This window comes from Saccopteryx bilineata, chromosome 1 (assembly GCF_036850765.1).
Source record: "Saccopteryx bilineata isolate mSacBil1 chromosome 1, mSacBil1_pri_phased_curated, whole genome shotgun sequence".
Lineage (NCBI taxonomy): Eukaryota > Metazoa > Chordata > Mammalia > Chiroptera > Emballonuridae > Saccopteryx > Saccopteryx bilineata.
Window position 1 is genome coordinate 400767408 of NC_089490.1, and position 27410 is coordinate 400794817.

The 27410-nt window shown below is 40.8% G+C and overlaps 1 protein-coding gene across 1 annotated transcript in view; it reads left to right on the forward strand.

Moving 5' to 3' along the window:
- Nucleotides 1–27410, forward strand: part of PACS1 (phosphofurin acidic cluster sorting protein 1) — a 131667-nt gene that overhangs the window by 34585 nt on the left and 69672 nt on the right. The gene's annotated exons all lie outside the window — the stretch shown is intronic.

Consider the following 27410-nt stretch of genomic DNA (forward strand, 5'->3'; position numbering starts at 1 on the left):
GATGTTCAGAAATCTAAACTTTAGTGTAGATCACAAATTATGCAATAACCAGAAATAAGAGTTTATATGGAGTCTCGGCACTGGAAAGATTGATGGGCATTACAGGTCAGTGTTTCTCTTTATCCCTCAGTGAACTGCTACAGTATGCCTTCCAGCAGCAGTACGCCTGTAAATACCCTTGGATAGAGCTTGATTTGGGTTTTTAAGTTTTCATTTGGACAATGAAGTTTTCATTTGCAGTGGAGCATGAACAGACCTGGTCTGGGTGAGAATGTCTTATTGTTGTGTTTTCTCAAAGTAGTGTTCATCCCTCCCTCTTATTCAGCAATGCATATTCTTTCTTTTTTTTTTATAAATAAAATTTTATTTTAATAGGGTGACATCAATAAATCAGGGTACATATATTCAAAGAAAACATTTTCAGGTTATCTTGTCATTTAGTTCTGTTGCATACCCATCACCCAAAGAGAGATCGTCCTCCGTCACCCTGTATCCAGTTTTCTTTGTACCCCTCCCCCTCCCCTCCCCCTCTCCCTCCTCCCCTCCTCCTACCCCCCACCCCCACCCCATAACCACCCCACGCCTATCCATGTCTCTTAGTCTCGTTTTTATGTCCCACCAATGTATGGAATCCTGCAGTTCTTGTTTTTTTCTGATTCACTTATTTCACTCCACATAATGTTATCAAGATTCCACCATTATGCTGTAAGTGATCCGATGTCATCATTTCTTCTAGCTGAATAGTATACCATGGTGTATATGTGCCCCACCTTCTTTATCCAGTCTTCTAATTTTTTTACAGTGATTAAAAGCCTTTAAGCAAACTCTTGGCCAATACAGCAAGAATCCATAGAAGAGTAGTGTCCTTAACATGTTCACCAAGTCCAAGTTGGTCCTATCACCATGCCAAATTCCTGAAAAATGCAACCCAACCACAGTTCAGTCTGTTAGGAGTTGTCACAGGGAGCAGGAGTCCAGGAAAAGTCCACATCCAGGAAAAGTCCTCATGGCACTGGAATTGTTGTCACCATTCTATACTTTGCAGCTCATGTCCAAGTCCCAATGACCGCTGCTTCTAGCTGGTAATGATTCAGGAAGACTGGAAAGGCCATTTGCAGCATGCGTGGATAGGTGCATATTCTTGTTAGCTTTTTCCATAGTGCCACAGAAGGCTGCATTTTCTTGTGGATTCAGACATTTGGAGTAGTCATTTAGTTTTCTCCTCATTTCACTTTCAGGATGCCTTTAAAAACATTGAGAAGTCTTTTCTTTGTACCTCTGTTTCTCCATGTGCAAAATAGTTGTTCTTTCCTCTCCCAAGGATGTGGTGGTTGCGGTCCTTTTATTTAAATAGACTTGTGTTTGTTCTCCCAAACTACATTTCCAGGTTATATATACAACTGCTCACAAAAATTAGGGGACATTTTATCACTTCATATTCATTTTGAAATATCCCCTCATTTTTGTGAGCAGTAGAGCTGGGTTTCCAGCGGCCTCTAGGCTTTATCTGGGTATCTTGTCAGGGCAGCACAAAACAAAATACAGAAAGATTCCACAGTTTCAGAAGTTTACTTTTAAGAGAATATTACCTCCCAGATGTAGCAGATGAGAAGATAATGAAGTACCTTTTCTTATTTAATTTAAAGTAAAATCCAAAGTCCTTCCAGTGGTCACAAGAGTCTGTGTGATATGTATGACTCCCTGCCCCTGGTTAGTGACCTGACATCTACTTCCTTGTAGGTTGCCCCATCTGGCCACACGGACCTCTTGCTCTTTATGTCCCAAATATTTTCCTGTGTTCACTTTAACAAGCAATGATTTTCATACTCTATTGAAAGTTTTTTTACTTTTTTTTTTTGTAATCTCTTTTCCTTGAATTGAACCTAGCTTTCTCCAAAGGCAATTCCTGGTGTTAAGTGAAAACTTCCTGTCAGAGCCTATTGTTGCCATTAATAAATGATAAAGGATGTTGTCAGCCAGTGTTAATACTCTGCTTATGAAATTACAATTACTGGTGCTGCATTTTGTGAAGTTCTTACTATATAAATGGCATAAGTAATTTGATAAGTTATGACTCCAGAGAATTCCTTATGCAATGAACATTTCTTTTTCCTTCTCAGAGGGACACGTGTAACATTAAGTTTGTCTTGGTTGCCGTACACTTTAAACTGAGCTGGTTTTCCTGCCTGTACTAAGACACATTTATAAGAGTACAATTGATTTCTCGAATAGTACAGAGATAGAGGGAGTAGCCTTTTCCTGCTTTAGTCTTGTTGGTGATTCATGGTCTTGAAATAATCAAAAAGCACTTTTTCACATCCCTTATTGCTTCATGATCCTTTGATAAACTACCAAAGCTTTTACCAAAAATGCCTCTGGATTTTAATGGTGTGTGTGTACTTCATAGCACATTCCACAAAATACTGGGAATCTGACAGATAGGCTAGTGTCTGGGATCCTTTTCTGTTGATTCTATCCCGAGTCTGTTTACCATGTTCCTTATCCTTGGTGGTAAACTTCCCCAGAGGGGGTGATCTGCTGTTAGGTAAGTTGAACTCAGTTTCAGTAGCTTTTATAATTGTATAGTAGAGGCTTTTAAAAAAGTTCTTAAATGCCTTTTTTCTTTTCCAATATCCTTCCTTTTTATTTTTTTTATCTATTTCAAGTTTATTCATTCATCCATCTATTCTTCTATTTTTTCATTTACTATTTATTGAACATTTACTAGACGTTTACTAGTTGTTCTGGACCTTTCTTGGTGCTCTTCACTGTAGTCCTGCCTTAACATATTTCATTTTGTCTTCTTACCCCATTTTTCTATTTCATCCTCACACAGAATAGTTTATTTATTTATTTGCATATTTTTCTTTTCTTCCAAGTGAAAGGAGGAGAGATAGACTCCCACATGCACCTTGACCGGGATTTACCTGGCAACCTCCATCTGTGACCAATGCTCTGCCCATCTGGGGCGGTGCTTACCACTGAGCTATTTTTAGCACCTGAAGTGGAAGCTCCATGGAGCCATCCTCAGTGCCTGGGGCCAATGTGCTTGAACCAATCATTCCATGGCTGTGGGAGGGGAAGAGAGAGAGAAAAAGAGAAGGGGGAGAGGGAGGGGTGGAGAAGTAGATGGTTATTTCTCCTGTGTGCCCTGATCAGCAGTCAAACCCATGAAATTCATACACTGGGCTGACGCCACTAAGCCAACCAACCAGGGCCAGAATAGTTTTTAATGCTCTGATAACTGTCAGTCCTAATTAGTGAAGTTAATTTTTTTAGTAGATGATTCTCTTTTTTCATTAACTGTAGAATTTTACTTGTCTTGTTTTATAAATAGGTCTATCACAAAGGCTATTATACAAACAGGACATAAATTTGATATTTTTTTCTTCCTTTCTCATTATTACTATAACTAACTCATGGTAACTTCAGAAATGGAGAAACTATCACTGTCAGAAAGAAATAAAATGTAAAAAACAGCTTCATTGAGATGTGATTTTCATACTATACACCAGGGGTCTCAAACTCGCGGCCCGCAGGCCGCATGCAGCCCACCGAACAATTTTGTGCGGCCCGCAGACTAATCCACGAAGTTCAAAATATTTTGGATAAAATTAAGTAAGCCTAGGGGCCTACTTGTATTTTTCATTTCTCTAGCATCCTAGCTAGATATTAGCTTAGTTAACAGCAGTTGTGATGCGAACTACAGTTTCTGGTCGTTTTGTGACACTGAGTAAACTGCATGTACGATTGTGCTTGTTATACTGATTTTTTTTTTGTTTTCAACTGCAGTGAGAAAAGTGTTGCGTAACAGTTGCCTTTTGTAGACCTAGTGCGGCCCGCCGATGGGCTGTGATCTTGCTCTGGAGCCCACATGCTGAGTTGAGTTTGAGACCCCTGCCATATACTCATTTAAATTCATTCATTTAATGTGTACAGTTAATTGGCTTTTAGCATATTTTCTGGCATATGTACTTTTAAATTTTCTAATAACCATATTAAAAACAGGTATAGAAACATGAAATTTTAAAAATATATTTTATTTACCAACTTTATCAAAAGTAAATGTAATCAGTATAAAAGAACTTTTCACTGGTGTAGTTTTTAAATTTAAATTCATTAAAGTTAAATAAAAATTTAAAATGTAGTTTTTCAGTTGCACTAGTCACTCCCCCCCCCCCATATTTTTCTGAAGCCGGAAATGGGGAGAGACAGACAGACTCCCGCATGCGCCCGACCGGGATCCACCCGGCACGCCCACCAGGGGGCGATGCTCTGCCCCTCCGGGGCGTCGCTCTGTTGCGACCAGAGCCACTCTAGTGCCTGGGCAGAGGCCGAGGAGCCATCCCCAGCACCCGGGCCATCTTTGCTCCAATGAAGCCTTGGCTGCAGGAGGAGAAGAGAGAGACAGAGAGGAAGGAGAGGGGGAGGGGTGGAGAAGCAGATGGGCGCTTCTCCTTTGTGCACTGGCCAGGAATCAAACCCGGGACCTCTGCACGCCAGGCCGACGCTCTACCACTGAGCCAACCGGCCAGGGCCCTAGTCTCATTTTAAGTACTTAGAAACCACATGTGATCAGTGGTTATCATATTGGACCATGGAACCGTAGAAGAACAATAGTGTTGCAAGATAATGGCTCCTCAGGCCATTGTAATGCTTATTGAAAATGCAGATTTTCTGCTGCTTGGTGATGAAGCTGTTTTGGACCATGAATCACAATTATTTGGCTAATGTAGTTAAGAGACAATGTGTTTGACAATGGACCGTGAAAGAGGGTGGAAGATACAGAAAGAGTCTTTTCCAAAGTTAATCTGAAAAAATGGAAGAGTTGATGAAAATTTTCACTTGGTTTTATAACTTTCCATTTATACACACCCAACCTCAATAGATGGGTACACTTAATGGTATTTGGCACTTCTTTTCTCTTAAATAACTGTAATTTTGGCTTTTGTATCTAGTTTGTTCCATGAAGCTTTTCAGCGTTTTCAAAGAGCAAATAAAGATCTAACGGTCTCCTTTTCCTGCCTTTTCGTGCACTCTTTGTTTTTTCATGCTCACCTTTTACTACAGACATTTTACTACAAACTTAAAAATTATTGAACTAATTGAAAGTATGAGAAATGAAAGTAATTTCAGGTGTTTCTTTAAGATGTTAGTTGGAAATTATTTACCATCATTTGAATATGTAGAAGAGTTCATTGTATTGACTCTTAACAGTCTGGTAGTTCTCAAAAGATGAAACAGAGTTTAACCCTTTCTTTTAGGTATATACCACTTCTGGGTGTATAGCTAAGAGAAATGAAAACATATGTCCATATAGAAACTTATTCATGAATGTTCCTAGCAGCATTACTCATTAGAGCTAAAAATTCGAAACAACACAGGTGTCCAACTAATGGATTAAAATGTGGTATTTTTACTCAGAATACTATTTGGCAATCAGATAGAATGAAGTACTGATTCATGCTACATCGTGGGTGAACTTTGAAAACATGCTAAGTGAAAGAAGCCTCTAGTTACATATTTTACAATTCTATTTATATGAAATGTCCAGAATAAGCAAATTCACAGAGACAGAAAGCAGCTAAGTGGTTGCCTAAGACTTGTGGGATAGAGGGAAATAGTGAGTGACTGCTAGCAAATAAGTACGGGATTCTTTTTTTTTTTTTTTTTTTTAATTTTTTTTTATTTATTCATTTTAGAGAGGAGAGGGAGAGACAGAGAGAGAGAGAGGAGAGACAGAGAGAGAGAAGGGGGAGGAGCTGGAAGCATCAACTCCCATATGTGCCTTGACCAGGCAAGCCCAGGGTTTCGAGCCGGCGACCTCAGCATTTCCAGGTCAACGCTTTATCCACTGCGCCACCACAGGTCAGGCCAAGTACGGGATTCTTTTAGGGCAGGGGTCCCCAAACTACGGCCCTCGGGCCACATGTGGCTCTCTGAGGACATTTATCCGGCCCCTGCCGCACTTCCAGAAGGGGCACTTCTTTCATTGGTGGTCACATACAGCACTACTTCTGGTGATGCGGGACGCACGTGTCACGGCTCCAGAAGCATGTCATATCACTTGTTACGGCTAGCAGTGACAAATATGGAACCGGACATTGACCATCTCATTAGCCAAAAGCAGGCCCATAGTTCCCATTGAAATACTGGTCAGTTTGTTGATTTAAATTTACTTGTTCTTTATTTTAAATATTGTATTTGTTCCCGTTTTGTTTTTTTACTTTAAAATAAGATATATGCAGTGTGCACAGGGATTTGTTCATAGTTTTTTTTGTAGTCTGGCCCTCCAATGGTCTGAGGGACAGTGAACTGGCCCCCTGTGTAAAAAGTTTGGGGACCCCTGCTTTAGGGGATGATGAAATGTTCAGAACTGGATAGTGAAGTCACACAACTCTGAATACAGTAATACCATTGAATTGTACACTTAAGTGGATGAATTGTATAGCATGGTAATTATACCTCTAAGAAGTTGAGAGGCAATGGTTCTGACAGTTCTCAGTAAATGGTAGTTTGTATCCTCTCTACGTGGATTTTACCTTCTTTTCTTTAGCTATTCCCTTTCAAATAAAAAATAAAACAAAATAAAGCTAAAAACTGTACTTTTTCTCTGTATCAATCTTCTTCAACCCAAATTTCAGTGTTTTCCTGACCAGTCAGACCAACCATGTTCAGCATTTTTCATATGTAACTTATGTTATTATCCTTTTATACATTTATGCCCTTCAAATCTCTTTAGACAATGGAACGCTGGAGGGCGAAAATATCTGGGGTTAATGTTTAATCAGAGGCAGTGCAGTGCTTAAGTGCATTGCACAGACTTTGCCATTTAACTCCCTGTGAGAGGTTCTGTCTCCACAGCTAGAAGCAGTAAGGGACGGATTTGAACCTGGGTCTGCTTGACTCTGAAGTTTGTATGCGAGTCCATTTCCTTAACAACTGTACTGCTCTGTCTTTTCATAATCTCAGTTGAAGGCACAGTGGTCCAGTCTAAATATTAACTATTTGCTGATTAACTGTTGTGTATTCTGATGCCTGTCTTTTTTTCTGAAATAGTCCAAGAGACAGGTGAAAGTGTATCACTGGGGGTCTTGTAGAGTCCAAAGACTGCCTGCTGCAAACACAAAATTTCTTTGAAATCTCGTTTAATCTTGAAAAATTGTATAAATTCATTTTACTCTTTTATGTGTGTGTGTGTGTTCAGTTGTAAAATGTATTCCTCCCTACTCCCCTGTCCCCGATTCCAAGTAAAACTATTCTTGGAGTCCTGTGTATCTGGTGCGATCCTGATTCACTACGAAGATATGTGTATACTACTTCCAGAAGCAAAATTGTATACAGCTAGTGTTTGACTTACGACCATGATTGGTTCCGATAGACTGGTCGTAACACAATTTGATCGTTAAGTTGAGTAGGCTGTATGTACAGTACTGTGAAATGATGTTATAAAAATCTTTTAAGTCATATTTTATCATAATTTTCTTTAATTATTATTATATATCATAATTTTCTTTGTTCATTTTATGCCATTTGTATAATCTCTGCACCATTTTGTTTCTTATTTTTACATTTGTCAGGTTTAAGTAAAACACTGCATTACCAGTACAGCTGGTTTAATATTTGCAAAACATACAAAATTACAAACTACAGGTGCATACAAAAATACAAAATACAGGTGTAAAAAATACCATAGGAAACATTTTCCCAATTGCAAAACATATCAAAATATATAAACATGTATGAAACATTTTATTGGCCGCTGGTGCTTGGCTGCAGATCGTGATGTCGTCATCTGAGGCAGCAGTTGGGGTTACCGGAGTTGGTTTTTTCATAAACATGTATGATCACATTCACTTTCTTTCACTTTCTTTCCTCCTTCGTACTTGTTCATTCGTACTTGATTGCTTTCTCATATGTGCCTTGACCAGGGGGTTACAGCAGAGCGAGTGGCCCCTTGCTCAAGCCAGTGACCTTGGGCTCAAACCAGCGACCATGGGGTCATATCTATGATCCCATGCTCAAGCCAGCACCCCTGCACTCAAGCTGGTGAACCCATGCTCAAGTCGGATGAGCCCGCACTCATTTTCGTGTTAAGATCGATAGCCTTTCTTTCCTTCTTGGCAGGCTGAGGCATAGACAAGACAATTTTCTCTTGGTAGACATCTTGGGAGGGGTTTGATGAAAAATATCCAAGACACAAAACACAAATTGCTGTACCGAGACTGGGATAACAGTTGAAATGGTGCACTCAGAGATGGTAGTGCTGCCAGAAGCTGGTCTGCACTGTCGTACACCCAGCTGGGCAATGCTTGTGCTGCCAGACGCGAAGCAGTCGTGGCTAGCGATTGTGGTCTTGTGGTCGTAAAGTCAAATGGTCGTAAGTTATATAGGTTGTAAGTCGATCAATATCTTTTTTTTAATTAATTTATTTATTTTTTACAGAGACAGAGAGTGAGTCAGAGAGAGGGATAGACAGGGACAATCAGGAACGGAGAGAGATGAGAAGCATCAATTAGTTTTTCATTGCGCGTTGCAACACCTTAGTTGTTCATTGATTGCTTTCTCATATGTGCCTTGACCGCGGGCCTTCAGCAGACCTAGTAACCCCTTGCTGGAGCCAGCGACCTTGGGTTCAAGCTGGTGGGCTTTTCCTCAAACTAGATGAGCCCGCACTCAAGCTGGCGACCTCAGGGTCTTGAACCCAGGTCCTCTGCATCCCAGTCCCGACGCTCTATCCACTGCGCCACCGACTGGTCAGGCTCGATCAATATCTTTAATCTACTTCTTAGTTTTAGATACTCCTGTGTACTGCATATCCAGCACTGACTTTTCCTTTTAGCTCCAGACCCATATAGCCAAGTGCCTGTTTGACATCTGCATTTGGATGTTCAATCGACACCACAGGTTTAACATGACTAAAATAAAACTCTTCATTCTCCCCACACTCCCAAACCTATTTTTCCTCCATCTCAGTAAATGGTAGTCACCCACCTCATTGCCTAAGCCAAACACCTAAGAATTACCCTAGATTCTTTTTTTCTACCTACTACATCTAGTCCATTAGCAAGAGCTGTTGATTCTATTTTGAAGATATTTTGAAACCAGTCCCATTTCTCATCTTTCCTTTGCTTTCTCCGTAGTCCAAAACGTCAGCACCTGCGTCATGCAGTAGTTAGTGCATAGTGCACCTAACCGATCTGCTTCCACTCTCTCCCTTTACAGATCTCTATCCAGCAAGAGTGATCTTTCTGAAATGCAAATCTGGTGATTTTATTCTCCTGCTTTAATACCCTGTAGTAAAACCGAAACTACTTATTATGGCCTACAAACTCCTGTTTGGCTCGATTCTATCTGCCTCTCTAGACTCATCTTCTACCTCCCTTCACCTGGTTCCCTGCGTTCCTATCACACTGCCCTTTTTTCTGCTCCTTCAGTAGAAGTTCATTCTCTTCCTAGGACCTTTGTTTGCACTTGCAGTGCTCTGCCTGCAATGCTTTGATTTCTGGTATTTACATGGCTGTCTCCTGTGTCATTCAGATCTCAGCTCAGATAGGTCTCTAGTTACTTTCTTTTTTTTTTTTTACAGGCACAGAGAGAGAGTCAGAGAGAGGGATAGACACAGGAATGGAGAGAGATGAGAAGCATCAATCATCAGTTTTTCGTGGCAACACCTTAGTTGTTCATTGATTGCTTTCTCATATGTGCCTTGACTGCGGGCCTTCAGCAGACCAAGTAACCCCTTGCTCAAGCCAGCGACCTTGGGTCCAAGCTGGTGAGCTTTTTGCTCAAGCCAGATGAGCCCGTGCTCAAGCTGGCGACCTCGAGGTCTCGAACTTGGGTCCTTCCGCATCCCAGTGTGATGCTCTATCCACTGCGCCACCGCCTGGTCAGGCTCTAGTTACTTTCTTACTACATTATATTACTTTTTCAAAAAAGTATTTTTTCATTAATTGATTTTAGAGCGAGAAGAAGGGAGAAAGAGAGACATTGATTTGTTATTCCACTCATTCGTGTATTCACCAGTTGACTCTTGTATGTGCCTCAACTGGGGATCAAACCCACAACCTTAGCACATTGGTACTGTGTTCTAACCAACTGAGCTATCCAATTGGGGCTTAATAATATCCCTTTTAACTTTTTTTCTATTACATATTCTATCTAAAATTATCTTGTTTATTTTTGTCTGTCTCTCCTTCTGCAGTCCCTCCCCTCCAGAAGACTGTAAGTTTTTCAGAAGAGGGATTATACTGTCTTAGTCATTACTGTATCCTTGTGCCCAAACATCCCTAGTATATAGTAGGTCTTTAATATATAACTTGTTGAATAAGCATTTGCTTTTCCGAAACATTGTGCATCGGGCCAGTGTCAGGGTTGGCGCTGTGGTGCACTGAGTGTATGCACTGAGTGTATGTGGTGCACTGAGGATTGGCTCAGGAATAAAAGCGTTGGCCCGGCATGTGGAAGTCCAGCTTCGATTCCTGGTTAGGGCACAGAGGAGAAGCACCCATCTGCTTCTCCACCCTTCCCCCTCTCCTTCCCCTCTCTCTCTCTTCTCCTCCCGCATCCAAGGCTCCATTGGAGCAAAGTTGGCCCAGGCGCTGAGGATGGCTCCATGGCTTCCGCCTCAGACACTAGAATGGCTCCAGCCGCAATGGAGCAATGCCCCGGATGAGCAGAGCATCACCCCCTGGTGGGCGTGCTAGGTGGATCCCAGTCGGACACATGTGGAGTCTGTCTTCCTCCCTGCTTCTAACTTCAGAAAAATAAAAAATGATAATAATAAATAAATAAATGAAAATAAAAACAGAAGCCTCTGGTGCCTTGCATGTTCACAGCAGATTTAGTCATAATAATCCCAAACTGGAAACAACCCAAATGTCCATTAACAGATGAATGGATAAAGAAAGGACTATTCTTTGGCCTTAAAAAGGAATGACATACCGACATATGGTATAACATGGGTGAACTTTGAAAACATTATGCTGAGTGAAAGGAAACCTTACCAGAAGAGCACACACTCCATTTATATGAAATTCTAGGAAAGAGAGATCTAATCTGTATGACAGAGAAGTGTTTAGCTGGGCCAGGTATGGGAGCAGGTAGACTGGGATGGGGCACAAGACAATTAAGTTTTAGGGTTATGAAAACTTTAGGGTGGTGATTACACAGGTGTATAAATTTGTCAAAATTTATCAAAATGTACAATGAAAATGAATCAATTTTATTAAATATAAACTATATCTCAATAAAGTTAAAAAACTTTTGGTGCCTGCATGCAGAAGCACTTGGGGTTTTTTGTCTTTACCTCCCTACTTCTTGGGCAGGTAACTTTAAATCTCAAGGTCCCCTAGTCTCCTGCTGACTCATCCTATACCTGCTTGCAGTCTTCCATGAATAAATATCAACATCCTTTGGGTGTCTTGTCCTCTAGTTGGCAATGCATCTTTTTTGTTTTGTTTTGTTTTTAATCCTATAGTGATGCTGGGCCATAGGCTTGCTTTCTTTTTTCTTTCTTTTTTTTTGACAGAGACAGAGAGTCAGAGAGAGGGATAGACAGGGACAGACAGACAGGAACGGAGAGAGATAAGAAGCATCAATCATCAGTTTTTTGTTGCGACACCTTAGTTGTTCATTGATTGCTTTCTCATATGTGCCTTGACCGTGGGCCTTCAGCAGATCGAGTAACACCTTGCTAGAGCCAGCAACCTTGGGTCCAAGCTGGTGAGCTTTGCTCAAACCAGAGGAGCCCGCGCTCAAGCTGGTGACCTCAGAGTCTCGAACCTGGGTCCTCCACATCCCCAGTCCAACACTCTATCCACTCACCACCGCCTGGTCAGGCGAGAAGCAACTATTACAAGTTGATGCTTCTCCCCTTTCTCTCTGTCTTCTCTCTAAAATCAATAAATAAAATCTTTAAAAAGAAAAGAAAATGCAGTTCACCTAGTTTGCTAGGATGACATAAAAAGTATACATTTTAAACCCTCAGTTGTTTCAGATATGATGACTTGCATATTTTGATTATGTTGTAGATGTACCACTTCAGAAACCTTATTTTTTATATTTGTGGCTCTTTCTGTTACTATCTTTAATGGTTGAACTAAAAATTATCTACGTTAATGTGTGGTGGCTAGAAGACTGTCTGATCAACCTCTTGCTCTGACATTACTAGACTTTAATGTCTATCAAGCACGTTTTCATCTTTTGCTTTTTCCCCTTCATAGAATCATCTAATCCTTTCTTCCTTTGTTAAGACTTTTTTTTATTCATAAGTGATATGTGAATACAAACTTATAAAACATTTAAGCCATATATAAAGCATGATGTGAAAATCCTTCCAAAGCTCTCTTACTTCACTTGCCCTCCCAGACTAAATCAGTATTAAGAATTTGGTATATGTTCTAGATATTGCCCTAAGCATTTAAATGCAATATATGTATAGATTCACATAAATATTTTGCATAAGCAGAATCACTAAGAGTTGTTCAGCTTACTCATTTCCCATAACAAGGTATCTTGGAGGTTTTTCCATTTCTAGACTTAGAGGTCTCTCTCATTCTTTTCTTTCTTTCTCTTTTTTTAGTAAGTGAGAGAGACAGAAAGGGAGAAACATGAGAAGCATCAGCTCATAGTTGCCTCTCTTTAGTTCATTGACTGCTTCACATCTGTGTGTTGACCGGGGGTTCAAGTTGAGCCAGTGACCCTTTGCTCAAGCCAGCAACCTTGGGCTCAAGCCAGCGACCTTGGGCTTCAAGCCAGCGGCCTTTGGGCTCAAGCCAGCAACCATGGGTTCATGTCTATGATCCCATGCTCAAGCTGGGGACCCTGTGCACAAGCTGATAAGCCCATGCTCAAGCTAGTGACCTCAGGGTTTCAAAGCTGGGTCCTCAGCATCCTAGGTCAACACTTTATCCACTGCATTACCACCTGGTCAGGCTCTCATTCTTTTGAATGGCTGTATAGTACTCCATAGAATGGACAAAATAGTTTATTTAATCCCACCAAATGGATATTTAGTTTTCTAATTTTTACTCTGACAGGAAGTGAATTTTGGATAATATAAATAATTTATGAGCTTTTTTTATTTCTTTATTCAGTTATATAATTATTTATACTACACTTTTAAAAAGCTTATTGGGGTAAGAAATATCTCTCTGATATATTGTAATGTTGAAACGGTGCTGTTTGAAAACTTTAGCAAAAGAAGGTTGAGCCTGACCAGGTGGTGGTGCAGTGGATAGAGTTGTCAGACTGGGATGCAGAGGGCCCAGGTTCGAACCCCAAAGTCGCCAGCTTGAGCATGGGCTCACCAGCTTGAGCGCAGGATCATAGACATGACCCCATGGTCGCTGGCTTGAGCCCAAACATCACTGGCTTGAGCCCAAGGTTGCTGAGTTGAGCAAGGGGTCACTTGCTCGCTGTAACCCCCTGGTCAAGGCACTCATGAGAAAGCAGTCAATGAACAACTAAGAAGCCGCAACAAAGAATTGATGTTTCTCATCTCTCTCCCTTCCTGTCTGTCTCTATCTGTCCCTCTCTCTGTCTCTGTCACAAAAAAATAAAAAGAAGGTTGAATGTGAGTTCTCTGTGATTGTGGCCTTTATTTATCATCATTTCTTCAGAGCTTTCATTTAGGCACAACTACAACGTCATATAACTATTAGTAGTTAGAAAATTATCTTATAGTTTTTACCTGGTTAGTTCAAAAGCATACATCTCTAAGAATTAGAATAAGAACGGCCCTGGCCGGTTGGCTCAGCAGTAGAGCGTCGGCCTGGTGTGCAGGGGACCCGGGTTCGATTTCCGGCCAGGGCACATAGGAGAAGCGCCCATTTGCTTCTCAACCCCTCTGCCGCGCCTTCCTCTCTGTCTCTCTCTTCCCCTCCCGCAGCCAAGGCTCCATTGGAGCAAAGATGGCCCCGGCGCTGGGGATGGCTCCTTGGCCTCTGCCCCAGGCGCTAGAGTGGCTCTGGTCGCGGCAGAGCGATGCCCCGGAGGGGCAGAGCATTGCCCCCTGGTGGGCAGAACGTCGCCCCTGGTGGGCGTGCTGGGTGGATCCCGGTCGGGCGCATGCGGGAGTCTGTCTGACTGTCTCTCCCCGTTTCCAGCTTCAGAAAAATACCAAAAAAAAAAAAAAAAAAAGAAAAAATGAGAATTAGAATAAGAACCATATAAGAAGCCAACAGTTGGTTATAATGGTTGCTCTAGGTCCCTGGTTGGCAAACTGTGGCTCGAGAGCCACATGCGGCTCTTTGGCCCCTTGAGTGTGGCTCTTCCACAAAATACCACGTGTGGGCGCTACCTCAATAAGGAATGTACCTACCTACATAGTTTAAGTTTAAAAAATTTGACTCTCAAAAGACGTTTCAATCGTTGTACTGTTAATACTTTGGCTTGCTGACTAATGAGTTTGCTGATTATTGCTCTAGGTTAATATTTTCCCATTGAGCTGGAGTCAAGCATATATGAAAAATGCCCCCCCTTTCAATTTGAAGTCCTATTACTATACATCATTGCTGTGGAAGATTCTTTCATCCTTTATTGATGACCAGCTGTTGCTGGTTTATTATACTAAAATATTAAAAACAAATATACACAAAAAACTCTGTTTCTTCATATTTTCTTGTCCTGTGTATAAGAACATCCACAAATATAGGAAATTATGATGTTTAAGTAGAATTAGAAAGTTACATTTTTTTAAACTTTTTTTTTTTAACTTTTTTTTGTATTCATTTTTAGAGATGAAAGAGAGAGGGAGAGAGAGAAACAGAGAGAGAAGGGGGGAGGAGCTGGAAGCATCAACACCCATATGTGCCTTGACCAGGCAAGCCCAGGGTTTTGAACCAGTGACCTCAGCATTTCCAGGTCGACGTTTTATCCACTGCGCCACCACAGGTCAGGCTTTTTTTTTAAACTTCTTTACGAGTGAGGCAAGGAGAGAGAGACAGACAGACAGGAACATCGAGCTGCTCCTGTATATGCCCTGACCAAAATCGGACCGGCAACCTCTGCATTTCAGGATGATGCTCCTACCAACTGAGCTTTCTGGCTATGACTTAATTTTTTTTTTAATTTGTTGATTGATTTTTTTGAGACAGAGGAAGGGAGAGACAGGGAAGGGGGAAGGAAAGCATTCATTTATTGTTCCACTCAGTCCTGCACTCACTGGTTGCTTCTCATGTGTGTGCCCTGACTCGAATCGAACCTGCAACCTTGTCGTTTCGGGACGATGCGCTTACTGACTGAGATAACTGGCCAGGGTGAAAAGTTATATTTTAAGCAGAGGGATTTGGGTGTCTCAAACGCTCTCACGATATAAGCACATTTCTTCAGCTCTGCTTTTTGGCAAATAGTGGGCGTGGAGAGCTGGCTGACATTTGTTTTAGCCACCCAAGAAAGGTCAAACTGCCTATTAGGTTTTGTCTGCTTGCTTAGTTATGAAACAGTTTGAAGACACTGTTTTCTTTTATGTTAAGTGACCTCATTGTTAACCTCATCTTCCCTAACCTGTTTCTTTTTTTGGTTTTGGTTTGCTTTTCCAATTTATCACACACTATAGAGCAGGGGTAGTCAACCTTTTTATACCTACCGCCCACTTTTGTATCTCTGTTAGTAGTAAAATTTTCTTTTATTTATTTATTTTTTATTTTTTATTTATTTTTTTACAGAGACAGAGAGTGAGTCAGAGAGAGGGATAGACAGGGACAGACAGGAACGGAGAGAGATGAGAAGCATCAACTATTAGTTTTTCATTGCGCGTTGCAACATCTTAGTTGTTCATTGATTGCTTTCTCATATGTGCCTTGACCGCGGGCCTTCAGCAGACTGAGGAACCCCTTGCTGGAGCCAGCGACCTTGGGTTCAAGCTGGTGAGCTTTTGCTCAAACCAGATGAGCCTGCGCTCAAGCTGGCGACCTTGGGGTCTCAAACCTGGGTCCTCTGCATCCCAGTCCGACGCTCTATCCACTGCGCCACCCCCTGGTCAGGCAGTAGTAAAATTTTCTAAACGCCCACAGGTCCCACAGTAATGGTGATTTATAAAGTAGGGAAGTAACTTTACTTTATAAAATTTATAAAGCAGAGTTACAGCAAGTTAAAGCATATAATAATAATTACTTACCAAGTACGTTATGTCGGGTTTTCGCTAAGTTTGGCAGAATAAATCTTTATAAAACAACTTACTATAGTTAAATCTATCTTTTTATTTATACTTTGGTTGCTCCGCTACTGCCCACCATGAAAGCTGGAGCGCCCACTAGTGGGCGGTAGGGACCAGGTTGACCACCACTGCTCTAGAGTAATGGTGTTGCAGTTGGTAGATATAATTACTAACTTGGCTTTAAGCTTCTTTCCTCTTGGGACTTTATGAGACAACCCTTTAAGCCTGAGGGTTTAAATTCTTAACCTTTTAATTTATTGTGATTAAGATGAATTTTAAAAGAAAACCATTTTTCATGACCCCATGGTTGCTGGTTTGAGCCCAAAGGTGCTGGATTGAAGCTCAAGGTCGCTAGCTTGAGCCCAAGGTTGCTGGCTTGAGTAAGGGATCACTGGCTCAGCTGGAGCCCCTCGCTCAAGGCACATATGAGAAAACAATCAATGAACAACTAAGGTGTCATAACTATGAGTTGATGCTTCTCATCTCTCTCCCCCTTCCTGTATGTCTCCTCCCATCACTAAAAAATCAAATCAAATAAAACAAAAATAAATAAATAAAAGAAAACCATGTTCTCTATTCAAGAATTGCCTTGGCACCTGACCAGGTGGTGGCGCAGTGGATAGAGTGTTGGACTGGGACGCAGAGGACCAGGTTCAAAACCCCAAGGTTGCTGGCCTGAGCGTGGGCTTATCTGGTTTGAGCAAGGCTCACCAGCTTGAGCCCAAGGTCTCTGGCTTGAGCAAGGGGTCACTCGGTCTGCTGTAGCCCCCAGTCAAGGCACATTTGGGAGAGCAATCGATGAACAACTAAGGTACTGCAACGAAGAGTTGATGCTTCTTATCTCTCTCTCTTTCTGTCAGTCTGTCCCTTTTGTCTCTCTCTCTCTGTCGCAAAAATAAATAAATAAATAATTAAAGAAAGACTTGCCTTGGCAAGAAGTTAGAAATCCTAGAACCTTGTTGCAAAGGAGTGTGTAGCTATTTGTTATGAATGAATGTGCTCAGATCCCTGAAAGCAGCTCTTATTGTTAGTGTGCAACTAGATATCTTCAGTGGGAAAGAGACTGGACTTTTAGGCAATGTAGCAAAAGCTTCAGAGGGCAAAGAATAAAGTGAAGGGGCAGAGATAATAAGCAGAAGAGCTGGCTCATGGATTTTATTCACTGACTCACCTTGAGGCATGTGACTTCTCTCCCTCACATTGTTTCATTGTCTTCTGTCATTAGATATTAAGTTTATTGTGGATGAATGAGATTGTGTTTATAAAAGGGTTTCAGTGTCTACTAAGAAGTTGTTTGTATATATCTAGTATTATAATATCTTTCTTAATGATGACGGGTCCAACTGGATTTATTTCATCTTAGAGTATAGCTCTTTAGGACATAGGAAGTTTATATAACTATTCAACAAATAGGCCTTGGTGGGGTTACTCAGTGAATAGAGCACCCCCCCATACCCGTCCCAATGCACCAAGGTTGCAGGTTAGGTCTCTGGTTAGGGCATGCATGAGAAGCTATCAGTGAGTGCACAACTAAGTGGAACAGCTAAGTGGAACAGTCAGTTGACGCTACTCTGCCTCTCTCCCTTGTGCACTCTCTCTCTCAAATCATTGGGAAAATAATATTTCAACAAATATTTCTTGAGCATCTATTATATACCAGGCATTTTATAGGTTTTGAGAATAGAGTGGTGAATGAGATAGGTAATAAACTTCCCTGCCCTCATGGAAATTAGGTTGTAGTTGGGGAAACATCTAAATGAGAGAACAAAGGTAAAATACCATGCATAGTATATTAAAATGCTAAACAGAAAAAATAAAGCAGGGAAAGAAGACTAGAAGAGAAGGAAAAGTAGTGTGGCTTATTATTCTAACAGGTTTCCTATTTATTTTCTTGTCTGTCTGTCTATCTATCTATCTATCTATCTAATTAATTAATTTTCTGCCAGGCCATGCAGACAGGCCGGAGTAGCAGCATGGGGCTGCTCCGGGTACTGCTCCCTCACCCCCTTGCCCAACCACAGGGGGCTCTGTCTTGCCTGCATCATGATGCCTTACGGGTTTCTTTTTCAAAACTATGCTTAAGGCCCTGACCAGTTAGCTCAGTTAGTAGTGTCATCCCGAAGCAACAAGATTGTGGGTTTGATCCCTGATCAGGGCACACATGGGAAGCAACCAATGAATACACAGCTGAGTGGAACAAGTGAATGCTTCCAATCTCTCTCTCCTCTCTCTCTCTCTCAAAAGAAAAACAAAAGCTATGCATACTATAAATATTTTATGCATTCAAAAACCTCATTCTGAGAACAAAGTCCCCTGGCTTGTACATTCTGCCAAAGGGACCCATTGCATAGAAGAGGTTAAGGACCCTGCAGTAGGGGGTCATCCTTCCAAGCATGTGGGATTGAGAGATGTTTATTTTTCTTTTGTGTTTGATGTGATGGTAATGATAAGTTAGGCTTCTCCTTGTTGATTTTCATATTATATCTGGTAATTGTGGCTTTTCAGGTTTTCTTTCATGATTTTAAGCCATCATTCATTTTTTTAAAGCATCTAATCCTTTATTTTTTTTGAAGACTTTATTTATTCATTTTAGAGAATTGGGGGGGGGCAGGAAGCATCAGCTCCCATATGTGCCTTGACCAGGCAAGCTCAAGGTTTCAAACCAGCAATCTCAGCATTCCAGGTCAATGCTTTATCCACCACAGGTCAGGCACCATCATTCATTTTTGAAGCTAGCCTTGTAGGAGAGTAGTTTTTCCATTTGTGTTCTGCTGAACCCCAGGGTACCCTGAAGCCTTTCTGGGACCTGATAGTCACTTTATTTTATTATTGTTTATTTTATTTTCTATTGAGAGAGGGAGGGGGAGAGGAAGGAGTGGGAGAGGAAGAGAGAGAGAGAAAAAAGCATCAACTTGTTATTCCACTTAGTTGTTCCAGTTGTTTCATTTAGTTGTATACTCATTGCCTAGGTCTTGCCATCCAGATTAGTCTAAACAAGTTAGATGCCTGGCCTTGAGGGAGGCGAAAGTAGAGATAGTAGATTAACGGGTTGGTGCATAGTATGAGACATAAACAACATAGATTGTTTACAGATGCAAGAGTGTGTGAACCACAGGTTTAACTCCTTAGGTAGATGTCGCTGAACCACTATTGCGTCCTTGTTCTGGTATCTGTTGTCTGTATAAAGGTCAGACTTTCTGAGCTTATTCCTCTTTTATATTCCTCCTCACTCTTCCCCAGTTTTCATTTTTGTTTTGTTTTATGCATCATGTCAGCAGGAATATAAATTAAAAATAAACAAAAACACCCATGTTTATTGCAGCATTGTTTACAATAGCCAAGATCTGGAAACAGCTCAGGTGTCCATCAGTGGACGAGTGAATTAAAAAGCTGTGGTACATATACACCATGGAATACTACATGGTCGTGAAAAATAAGGGAATCTTCCCTTTAGCGATGGCATGGATGGACTTGGAGATTATTATACTAAGTGAAATAAGCCAGGCAGAGAAAGGCAAATATCATATGATCTCACTTATATGTAGAATCTTTATTTATTTATTTATTTATTTATTTATTTATTTATTTATTTATTTTAGAGAGGAGAGAGAGAGAAAAGGGGAGAAGAGGAGGAAACAACTCCCATATGTGCCTTGACCAGGCAGCTCCAGGGTTTCAAACTGGCGACCTTAGTGTTTCCAGGTCGACACTTGATCCACTATGCCACCACAGGTCAGGCTATATGTAGAATCTAATGAACAAAGTGAACTGAGGAACAAAACAGAGACAGAGGCAGAGGTGGGGTCATGGGGAGCGGAGGGAAGGGGGATGAGGGGATGGGCTCAGAGAAGGTGAAGGGATTAGTGAAATTATATACACATAACACAGAGATACAGATAACAGGACAGCCAATCCCAAAGGGAAGGGGGTGGGAGGGCAATGGGGGAGAAGGGGTGAGGGAGTTCTATTGAGTGGGACACTTGAAGTCATGTTAATATAATTAAAATTAACAAAAAATTAAAAATAAATAAATAAACAAAAACATCCTTGCTCTTGATTTGGGGAGATACAGACAATTGAATAATCAACAGGCTATATATGGTAAGTGACAGGTTAGAGATAGGTCCAAGTTTTAATGAGAACACAGAAGTGGGACACCTCCCCCAAGCAAGAGTGGGGGGATGGTCCAAGAAGGTCTCCAGAATCAGTGGCACTAGAACTGAGTCAAGAACAAGGCAACAGCCTTGCTTTGTTGCTCACTGCTGTTCTGTTGATCTGTTTTGACTGAAAGTACTTCTTTGGTTTAATGCAGTGTCAGCAGATGCTCTCTAGCCCACAACCTGCATTTCTTTTTTTTTTTTTTATAAATAAAATTCTATTTTAATGGATTGACATCAATAAATCAGGGTACATATATTCAAAGAAAACATTTCCAGGTTATCTTGTCATTTAGTTCTGTTGCATACCCATCACCCAAAGAGAGATAGTCCTCCATCACCCTCTATCCAGTTTTCTTTGTACCCCTCCCCCTCTTCCTCTCCCTCTCCCTCCCGCCCCCCCCCCATAACCACCCCACGCCTCTCCATGTCTCTTAGTCTCATTTTTATGTCCCACCAATGTATGGAATCCTGCAGTTCTTATTTTTTTCTGATTCACTTATTTCACTCCACATAATGATATCAAGATTCCACCATTCTGCTGTAAGTGATCCGATGTCATCATTTCTTCTAGCTGAATAGTATACCATGTGCCCCATCTTCTTTATCCAGTCTTCTATTTTTTTTTTTTTACAGTGATTAAAAACCTTTAAGCAAACTCTTGGCCAATACAGCAAGAATCCATAAAAGAGTAGTGTCCTTAACATGTTCACCAAGTCCAAGTTGGCCCCATCACCATGCCAAATTCCAGTCTCGGTGTGGCTTCTTCAGTGTTCCTTGGTTGAAGAGTCCTCTTAGTTTAGTCCAAAGTTGGTTTTTTCAGATGATAGTTCATAAAATTAGTTTGTAATCCACTTTGGTTCTGGGAGGTAGATGTTGGTATGTCCGCCTACTCCAGCGCCATCTTGTCTCTTCCTCTCTGCATTTCTTTAGTCCACAAACTGTACCTTTTTAAGTAGTTGAAAAACATAAAAAGAATATAATATTTTGTGACTTGTGAAAATTATTTGAAATTCAATTTTCTGTGTCCATAAATTAAACTTTATTGGAATGCAGCCACATTTATTCAGGTATTGTCCATGGCTGCTTTTTTCCTCCCAAAAATGGTACAGTTCATTATCTGCAACAAATATCATATGGCCCACATGGCCTCAGATATTTAAGCCCTTTACAAAACAAGTTTGCCAACTCCAGCTGTACTGCTTTTAATGCCCTAGGGAAATACAAGACACTGAAAAAATGTTGGTAGTCAAAAGGAGTGCATGACATCCTGTTGTCTTCTGTTGGCTGGTTGCAAGTACTGCACAGGGAATGCTTGAGACGTCTCTTTTCCTATCTCACTAAAATCATACCCACCTCAGTGCACCGTAACAGGCATTTACATCATTCTTGTTTTGTCTATTTTGAATTTAGTTATGGGATTATTTTTAATATTTCTCAAAAAGAGTAACTGATATGAGTCAAAATGGTCACAGACTGTGCTTGCCTGAAGTGTAGGAAAATGGCATCTACTCCCAGATGTGCTGTAAACTAGCCAGAGGACATCAGAAAAGTTCTCTTAACTTCTCTGCAGGTTTCTCAAAGTGGTAGTGTTGACAGGTGAGTAAACTAGGTAATCTCTGGCTGCCTTTCTGCTCGGTAGAGACATTGCTGCATGGTGGAAGGAGCATGCACTTCGGCATCACACAGACTTGTGTGTGAATCCTGCCTCTGTCACTTCTACTCAAGTGACCTTGAACAACTTATCTAAACTCTGCACCTTACTTAGCTCATCTGAAAGTGTAACTATGAAAATGACCTTAAAAGAACAAAATGAGATTATGTTCCTGAAACTCCTGGCACTATAGGGGCGAGAAGTGATGATGGAAGGACTTGGGGTGGTGACACATGATACAGTGTACAGATGAGGTATCACCTGAAACCTGTATAATTTTATTAATCAGTGTCACCCCAATAAAGTCAATAAAAAATTGAAAAAAATTAAAAACCAAAACTCCTGGCACTAATATATATTTAGTCTAGTGTAACTATGATAATTATCAGTCTTTGAACTGTTACTATATAATGTGAGACATTTTTTTTATTGTGAGACATTTTAAAAAGCAAAGATCTCCCTGTGTTTTGTTTCAATGATTTATTAATAGCCTATCAGCTGTGACTTAGTACATTTGCATTTTTGCTGGTAACTGGCTTCCTAAAACACTTGAGTTCTTTGAACCAAGACTTTCTCTAGCTAGTAAGTTCTGGCTCATATTTTAACTTGAATTGGCTCATAAAGTTTATGTCTAGCTTTATAAACACATTCATTCATTCATATTGTCACTCACTTTACCTTGCTTAAAGCAAATGATCACGAAAAGAGAGTTTGTGTGTCCTATTATCTTTCCGCTGTATTAACTACTTTTGTTTTTGCCCATTTTCAGTAATTGAGTTGTTTAAGGAATAATTTTAATTCTCCTTAGGTTAGTTTTTTTCCTTTTTTTTCTTTTCTCTTTTAAATGATTGATTCTAGAGAGAGAGAGACAGCAAGAACATGTGTGAGCCTGATCAGGGATCAAACCCACAACGTCAGTGTTTTGGGACAACACTACGTGACTGAGCTAGCCAGCCAGGGCTTAAGAAAGTTTGTTTTGATGAGGAGACTTAAACCAAGGAGTTCTAATGTTTGTTTACCATAATTTTTGATGATTTAGAGGTAACATCATTCTAGAGACAGTACTAGAGTATTAGGACACTGCATTTTCTGTCTTTGAATAATTTTCCTTTGATCTTCATTCATAAAAATATATTGAATACTAATTGTATATTTTATTTCAAGCAAACTCAACATATGAAATATTTGTGTTTATGATTTGCTTAATGAAAAATATTTGGGCTCCCAGTAGCCAGCGTTCCCAGTAGAATCAAGTTAATTACCGTTTGACTTGCTTACAACTGTATTATAAGATTATGTCAATGCATAGTAAGCTAGACAGTATTAGACTGTGCGGTTAAGGGCACAGGTCTTGGAGTCGTATAATGTAGCTGCAGTTCAAAGCCTGGCTTTGCCCGTGTACTAGCTGTGTGTGATCTTACTTCCTCATGGGAATAGTAATACTCAGGGTGGTTGCAATGATGAAATGAAATTTTACAGGTGAAGTGCTTAGCCTGGTGTCTAATGTACAGTAAGTGCTTTCATCATATCTGTTATTAGATTACTTTAGTGGTCTGTACAGCATAATGCTATCTTTGAATATAGACTGAATCTTCCTATCTCTTAAGGATCTTTTTTTTTGCTACCTAATATCAAATTCCAGCCTTAGTGAGCTAGTAGTTCTCCTAACATTTCATGCTTTTTACTCTATGCATATACCTATGCTGTCTGCCTAGAACAACACCTTTCTTTTCTTTTTTTTCTCCTGACTTACCTAGCCTTCAGCGTTCAGTTCAAGGGACATCTGCATGAATCCTTCCCTCACACTCTGTCCTGTGCTTCCAGAGTCCCATGCTTACCTCTCTGTCTCCCAGATTCTGCTGTAAGTTAGGACTCTTTACTTGCTGACCGTCAGACTGGGAAACCTGTTCAGGGCATATGGTGGTGGCAAGACAGAATGTTCTCAGGGCCTGTACATCCTAGTGGGGAAGACAAATGGTGAAATAGTCATGAGTGTACACAGTGCTGTGATAGAGCCCAGAATGTGAGGTTTGGACACATCAAAGAAACCTTTTCCCAAGGAAGTGATGTATATTTAAGTCAAAATAGGAATGATGTGGCCCTGGTTGGATGGCTTGGTTGGTTGAAGCATCATCCCAATACGCAGAAGTTGCTGGTTCTGTCCCAGGTCAGGGCATATGCAGAAACAGATAGATGTTTCTGTCTCTCTTTCTCCCTTTCTGTCTCTAAAATCAATAAAATAAATAAATAAAAAAAAGGAATGATGTGTAGCAAATATTTAGTGAACGCCAGGGAGAGTTCCAGGTGGAGAAAAGTGCCTGGAAAGGGTTACTTTGGGCAAGTTACTTAGCTCCTCTGTGCTTTGGTTCTCTGGTTTGTGAAGTGAGAATAGTGTAACTACCTCATAAGTGTTGTGAACATAGAGACTGTCTTTACAGGCCTCATCTTCTAATTAATATTTTGAATACGAAGCACCATCAGCTTAGCCAGGCTGATGGTTAGTCCATGGTTATTTATTAAGTTGCTGAATGTGTGGGTCCACTGACCCACTTTTCCTTAGAACATGTCCTTTACCTATCCGAGAGCCTTGCTCATGTCTTGATAACGAGAACGGGTATTTTGTTTTATTTGTTTTAACTATAGAGATCCAACTCTGCTTTTTATTGTTGCATAAGTTTCATGATATGTCAGGTTTTTAGGTCAGTAAGTGTTACCAGTTTTCACCTTCAAGAAATATAAAAGCAAACTCAGTGACTTAAACACACACATTTCCAATAACAAAAAGTCTGGACACAGGGTGACTGCAATGCTGGTTAATTCAGCATCAGGACCCAGGTTCATTTTCTCTTCCTGCCCTTCAGTTCTCAGGACATTGGCTCATCATGGCTGGCATGATGTGGTCGCAGGTAGTCTGTTATAATTCCAGGTGTCATAGATAGACACCAGAATATCCAACTGAAGAAGAGGGACTATTTTTTTCCTCTGTGCCTCTCTATCGTGGACATTTGGGTTTCCTCCTTTTGGCTATTGTGACTAATGCGGCTAGAGAAAAGGAAATCAAAACCTAGGTCGGCCGATTTGTCGACTTCACATAGCTAGTTTGAAACAGTGTCTCGGCCTGCTGGGGAAAGGACCAGGCCAGGAGTGAGAGTTGCTTCTTTGGGGCTTTACTTCCCCCTGACTGCTAGTAATCAGGGTGTTTTCTTGCTCTGAAACATGTTAGTCACGACAGGGTTTCCAGCAGAACATGGACTGAAAACAGATTTACAACTGGCAGACCAGGTAATCCCTGAACAAATAAATCCCAGTGGAACCGAAAAACTGGGCCTTGCTTTCCTTAATTGGAGCCCAACTTAGAATTAGATATTGAACTGAAAAAATAGTATTAGCCATTAGAAAAAGAATTTAAATTACTGTCTGACCATATTTAGAATTTCTTGCAATTATTTCCACTGTATGTAACACTGAAATCCTTTGTGGTTGTCTGCTGCAAAAATGAATGTTTGACCTGGCAACTTTAAATGCTTTTCACACCATTGGGAATTTTGAGAATTCTTAATTTAATCTGTTCTTGTCCAAGAGTGGGAGCAGGGATGATGGAGAACTCTATCCTTTTGTATTGAACTTCTTGAATATTGTGCTATTTGTAGAGGGTTTTGATTCTGAAACTTATTTCACCAGGTAGTGATTATTGGCATAATGACTATCACAGTGTAACTTTTATTTCTGGCAGCAGTAAAGAACCAGCCAGGCAGAGATGAGTGGGAGGTGGCTGGCAGTGGAAGGCCCTGTAGCTATTAGGACAGCACTGTGCTTCAGTGGCAGAGGACTTTATCAAAGTGGGAAGAGAGGCCCCAGTATTCTGCTAATGACTCTTAACTTCCTCTGCATAGCTGGGTAATAACATGCCTCTCCCTGGGCTTCTGTGAGGTTAGAATGGAACCTGCTTTTGTCTTCTTCTTCATCCTGAACTTTATGGGCTATTTCTTTAAGTTAACTGATTCTTATTCTCTTTTTATGATAACTTAGCTCTTGTCAAGCAGGGACTTGTCCTGTCAAAGAAGCAGGAAGGCTCGTTTACCTCTACTTCCTTGTCTAGGCAGTGTCTGCAGCCCTTTCCCCCAGACACTCACATTGTTGAGACTCACAGATATCCCTGAAGGGAAGGAGGGGCATTCAGGTGGAATCACACTTCACTCAGCAGGTTTTCCTGAACAACCAGTGAGTTTGGAGTTTTCATTGTAACCTTCCACTGAGTCAGTCACTGTTCATATTTCTTCTTTGTACCTTCATTTTCTGATTGGTAAAATGTGGATATACGACTCTGGAAGTAGGTGGTGAAGAGCTAGTAAAAGGCCAGCTGCATCAAGGCGAGAGGAGGGCCTTCCTCATCAGAAAAAGGCGTGGTCATCATCACTCGGGACTGCTGTCTGATTGGTAGGGATTGAGTCGAGGTTTGAGACTGCATTTATTTCTCTCATGAGCTAAAAATATAATTGAGATATGACATCCACAAAAAGATGAACATGGCAGTGTATGTTCAGTGTATAGCTTCAAATAAACGATATGCAGAATGATGGATAAAACCGTCTTGAGTATTTCGGACATGACTGGGAAAGTAGACTCTTCTTTGTAGGGATACCATAGTCCGAACTCAGTCTGGTCAATGGGGATTGATGTCACATACTTTTACACTTTTCTAGATGAGATGAGTCCGGTACACTATAATAAATGTTTTTATTTTCAATTAGTTGAGGTAAAGACCATATATTTCAAAAAGTGAGACAAAAAAGAATGTGTGATATAATAGGTATCTCTCCTGATGTGCACAATACCACCTGTAAAGTAGCCTTGTCAACTAAAATAGAACCTGAATTTGTTAAAATTTCTAGATCTTACTACAGGTTTTTTTTTCTTTTTTAGTGAGAGTAGGGGAGATAGTGAGACAGACTCCCACATGCGCCCTGGCCGAGATTTACCCAGCAGCCCCCATCTAGGGCTAATACTCTGCCCATCTGGGGCCATGCTCACGACCGAGCTATTTTTAGCACCTGAGGTGGAGGCTTCACAAAGCCATCCTCAGTGCCTGGGCTGATGCCCCTGAACCAGTCGAGCCATGGCTGCAGTAGGGGAAGAAAGAGAGAGAGAGAAGGAGGAAGGGAATGGGTGGAGAAGCAAATGGTCGTTTCTCCTGTGTGCCCTGACTGGGAGTCGAACCTGGAACATCCACACACTGGGCCGACACTCTACCACTGACCCAATTGGCCAAAGCCACGTTATATAAATTTTAAGATAATATTATTAAATTGCACAGATGAATAAACATTCTTGTCCACTTCAGGAACAGGGGAAAACAACTAGCAACCAGGGATAGCACTTAAGGACAATTCAAGTGGTTCTCTGTGTATTCTAAACTACTACTAAGCCTTGCTCTTTATAC